This window comes from Aegilops tauschii, chromosome 2 (genome assembly GCF_002575655.3).
Source record: "Aegilops tauschii subsp. strangulata cultivar AL8/78 chromosome 2, Aet v6.0, whole genome shotgun sequence".
Classification (NCBI taxonomy): Eukaryota; Viridiplantae; Streptophyta; class Magnoliopsida; order Poales; family Poaceae; genus Aegilops; species Aegilops tauschii.
In genome coordinates this window covers 16833801-16838847 of record NC_053036.3, presented here as the reverse complement: position 1 = coordinate 16838847, position 5047 = coordinate 16833801, and the positions used below count along the sequence as shown (strand labels likewise).

General features: G+C 39.2%; 1 long non-coding RNA gene across 3 annotated transcripts; it reads right to left on the bottom strand.

The window, feature by feature from the left end:
* Nucleotides 1–388: 388 nt before the first annotated feature.
* LOC109758052 (uncharacterized) lies at nucleotides 389–4667 on the bottom strand. Of its 3 annotated transcripts, none has more exons than XR_012201616.1 (6): nucleotides 4250–4667; nucleotides 3653–3727; nucleotides 2487–3200; nucleotides 1948–2133; nucleotides 1027–1846; nucleotides 389–686 (listed from the first exon to the last, which is right to left on the bottom strand). It is a non-coding gene; the product is annotated as an uncharacterized lncRNA (long non-coding RNA). The 3 variants fall into 3 exon arrangements; XR_005770253.3 differs by having other exon boundaries at nucleotides 1027–2133; nucleotides 2487–2727; nucleotides 3123–3200; nucleotides 4250–4665; XR_012201615.1 differs by having other exon boundaries at nucleotides 1027–2133; nucleotides 4250–4666.
* Between the last annotated feature and the right edge of the window lie 380 nt (nucleotides 4668–5047).

Sequence of the window (5047 nt, the reverse complement as noted above, 5' to 3'; positions counted from 1 at the left end):
ATTTTGTTGTTTGCACAATCAAAACACAAATGCACCTAATGCATCATCGATCTTTTGCAAGGTCGACATCGACTGAGTACGAGCGGCCGTGGAACTGCTGCAGCCCATCTGTGACAGAGCAGACTCCTGCGAATTTGCCCAGCTAGGTACATCCTCTACATGGTAGCAACTTGAAGAAAATTCTTCCTTTTTGCTTCCATGACCTGATATCCTCCTCGCTGATGTATCGAGGAGCCGTGACCCGGCCTCACAGGAAGGGCCAGGGCGAAGACGTATCCCCGATGGCCAAGACACGGCCACGGTGGTGATTTTTGATGGTGAGACAGAGCAGACTCGAGCGACTTTGCCCAGCCAGGTACATCCTTGTACACAACTACATGGTAGCAAATTGAACAAAATGTGACTTGATTAGTATAGTAGCAAGAAAAATTATGTGTCCAGCAGGGATGCACATGGTTTCCATTCATAGCGACAAATACTGATTCCCTCTACCGCTTCATTCCTCGTGTCTCTCATTATTCACCTTCTCCTCTTGCAAGAAAGATAGTGTGTGCCTCTCCTTAATCACCCTCTCCTCTTGCACAAAAGACAACACGTCATCATTCTCCCTGCTCCTCCACCCCCTCCATCACAATTCTCAAGGCTCTAGCATTATCGTTGTTTCAACGATAACCTGGGAGAAGTATCTGCGCTTTAAAAAAATAACATAATCAAGTTTTCATGATAATTGTTCCATCCAAACCTAGAATGTACTTTTACTTCTTTCTTGATGATACAAGAGTACTATAGTTATATCTGATCACTTTTACAAACACATCTTTGTTAGAACCAGTAGCTTAGAACACACACGTTGGATTTTTGTTGTATCAGGTTCTTTTAGATTTTACTCCCTCCATTCCGATATACAAGTCTTTTTACAAATTACAATGACGACTATATATGGATGTATATAAACATATTTAAAAATGTAGATTCACTCATTTTGCTCCGTATGTAGTCTACATTGAAATATCTAAAAAGACTCACGCTTAGGAACGGTGGTAATATACATAACATGGGACACATCCGCGATGGCCTCGTGTGACTTCGCCTGTGTGTAAACATTAGACAAATAATAGATTGCAACTGTAATCTCATGCGAGTTTTTTCACAGCATTGAAGCCGTATAAAGATGGTAAGCCATCTGAAAAAATAGGCCAGATCTGGAAAAAATGCAGCAAGGAAACTGAACCATTTATAGGAGAACAGTAAGGAAACCGAACAATATATTCAGGGACGAACACGATGTACTGGTATTTTTGAAATATAAGCTAGCTCCCATGGCACCTTCGACAAATATGATACATGTTATATGCATGTATACGTAACAAATATGGAAGAACTATTTTGTTAATTCTCATCCATAAACTCACAAAATTCCACTTTGACAAAATAGCTGATTGAAAAGGCGTAGAGCCTTTTCTTAAATATATTGATAAAAGCTCTAATAAATAAGGAAGAGGGAGAAAGCAAAAGCACATATTGGAGACCAGTGAAGAAAGTAATGTTTCCCTGACTTGATGTGCCACGCCATTCAACGGCTGGCACACTTCATGCACAGGTGCAAGTGTTCACCATGTGGTGGTCCTTGCTCCTTCTAGAGTTTTATTGCTCTTTCAAGGTAGCTCCGCACAAATTACATGAAATTATGTTGCCAAAAGAACTCTTTTTTGGTACATTGCACATCTATCAGAGCATCTTCTCATAAGTCATCTGAGTTATCTCTTCCAAAAGTTAAAGAGCTATATGAATTAATCCGTCAGCAATATAAAATTATTAACCTAACATCAAGCAGGGCCACATTTGTCTGGAAAAATAAAAAGTCAATAATTAATGCACAAAAAATAAGGCCCGACAATTTAATAGAATTTATTTACATTCAGGAATAAATTAGAAGGGCCGACCTACCGGAGTATTAGTGCAAAGTTGTACGATCAGAGCCCGAGCATGTTTTTAGTAAATACAGTAATGTAATAGGACCACTGAAATATTTGAGCAATACATGCACATTGGTTAGTCTTGTATCTGACATGCATACCAACAAAAATCCCAGCTTTCCCACACAGTTAGCAAATATGATTCTGTAGTCTCCACCTGAACATTGGAGATAGCAAGCACAATTCTCAGTCTGTCACACAACAATGAGTGAAATCCCTCAATAGAGAAAAAAATATTTTACTATATTTACAATTGTTTATGTCCGGTACCTCATAACATCTCATTCCTAGTTAATAATTAATATTAATGCATAAAAGACTAAGGCCAGACAGTTTAATAGTATAACTTATTTACATTCATGGCATAAATTAGAGGGGTCGACCTACTGGAGTATTCATGCAAAGTTGTACGATCAGTGCCAGAGCATGTGTTATACTAAGTACAGTAATGTAATAGGCCCAGTGAAATATTTGAGCAACACATGCACATTGGTTAGTGTTGTATCTGACCTGCATACCAACAAAAATCCCAACTTCTCCCCAAAGTTACCAAATATGATTATGTAGTTTCCACCTAAACACTGGAGACAGCAAACACAACCGCCAACCTGTCACACACCAAAGAGTGAAATCCCACAATAGAAATATAAGATTTTACTATATTTACAATAGTTTATGTCCGGTGCAAGTACCAGGACGGACATTATGCCTTGAAAAGGGAAATGTTACTAAAGCCATTCAATATTGCTATCTGCAATACATAGTGGATAATTGGATATGATACTTGTGAGTTTAAACATCAATATTCATATCAAAATAGAAATCATAAGAAGAAACCAAAACAAACGAAATGCACATGATAGTCCAATGTGTACCTTAAAATTCACAAAAGAGGAGAATGAATATCAAAATAGAAATCATAAGAAGAAACCAAAACAAACAAAATACACATGATAGTCCAATGTGTACCTTAAAATTCACAAAAGAGGAGAATGAGTGGCTCCTACTGCCCCATAGCAAATTATAATTGTTAAACTTATGTTACAAAAATACAACAAAAGACGTAGAGCTTTCATTCCATTGAGGCTTTTTTTGGCATATCAATACTGGAAAAATATATAAATTAAGTGGCCACTAAAATATCACCTTGAGATGCCAGCAAAAGAAAATGGCACAACAAGATCTCCATGAATCGCCATGATCCACAGTATGACTAAACAGAACCTGCAAGTAATATAATAACCCCAAAAATGTTACAGACCATAATCTTGAATAGCATGCGAATATGAATTAAGCATGTGATGTGATCTAAAAAGCACAATATTCAAGAAAAAGAATAACTAATTGTTCCCCTAAAAATGTTACTTTCTTAAAATGTAAAAATAGTCACTTTTGCAAAAGCCCAACTACCCACAGGTAAGTTGTACATCAAACTACACTCGTATTAGAATATATTAAAATAAGAATATTTCTATCATAGTGCTTTTATCCAATGCATGTCAAAAGAAATATAGTAACTAATGATCATGTTATGATTTTATTTGCAGAAAAACAAACGTGATGATCCGTATCAATAAGAATTGTAGCATTAGCATTAGCAATGGCAATGACATCCTACCACCTTTGTTGAGAAATGTTTTAGGTATTTTGTACAGGACAAAATTAGAAGCACGTACATTTAAAGTTTCAGGCATCATAGACTTGGGGAATGAAACATCAGAAATAATAGTAGGTAAATCTTCAGATATGACCTGCAATTCACAAGCTACAATTGTTGAGCAGAACCAGAAAAAAATAAAGTCCGCCAAGGAACTACCATAGCCAATAGCCAATTATAGCTTCTCAACTTACAAAACACAAACGTGGTAGCACAAGACATAGCATGAGTTTATTGTGAGATATGGAGCTAGGCTGCTCGACCTATCCTAAACAGTTGGAGTACATATAATTTGCCTAACCTGCAAGATTTACCAAGAGCTGCTAACAAGAAAACATAATTGGGCTAAATTGATTCTTTTACCAGAAATACAGACATGGAACCTCATAACATCTCGTTCCTAGGGAAAAGAATTTGGAAAGCGGAAGAAAAGAGTGGCAAATGATTAGTAAGCCTAGCGACATATACTTCCCTTTTGTTATTATTTCCTATCAATAACGGGTCTACAATACATTGAAGAAACTGGCCGCCTCTTCCTATATGGGACAGGAAGAGCGCAAGGACATCCTCAGGAGGTGTAGCCACCGCCGATCTTGCTAGAGGAAGAGGCACGAACCGCAGGAGCGGAGGGAGTGATGTCTGGAGGCGGAGTAGATTCGTATCGTCCCCGCCGCCGTCGAGCGGCACGCGCACCGACCCGGCCGCGCACCCGCCGCTGCCCAGCACCCACACGAACATGGTCTCCGGCGCGAACGACGCTACCGACACGGCCAGTTCCAGCGCGCCCTCCCACGCCGCCGCATGACGCGCCGTCGGGCCCTAGCACGGCCACCACCAACGCTCCCTGGCCCCCACCAGCAGCGCCCCCACGAGCGGATGCATCGATCGGAGGAAGAACAAATGCGAGAGGGGACAGATAGCGATGGCCTTAGTGGTCGCGATGACGATGGAGGTGGGGAGCAGAGGCATCGGGAGAGGAATAGATCGGCGTGCGGAGGACGAATTCGGGGCCTTGGGATGGAAAGTGACGAAAATTTAGGACACCGTGATTTTCCATTAATTGATTGAATGACCGATTACCATCTACACCGTGATTTTCCATTAATTGATTGATTGATTAAATTCCTTGGATAAAACTCCGTGGGGGCAGATGTCCGGGCTAGAATTTTATAATTATTTCCATCAGTAGACATTATTTGATTTGTCTATAGAAAATTGCAACCAAATGTGAGGACATTGACAAATATGAACCTTTCACAAACATTGTTTTGGAATCATCTTTATTTATTTTCAAAAAAATCTAATAGTATAATCCCAATTAGATATTTCATACTATAAGATGTAATGAATAAACGTTGTGAAGAGCCATTGTGATTTACATGATATATAATATGATATCCTTTTTTCGAGATTT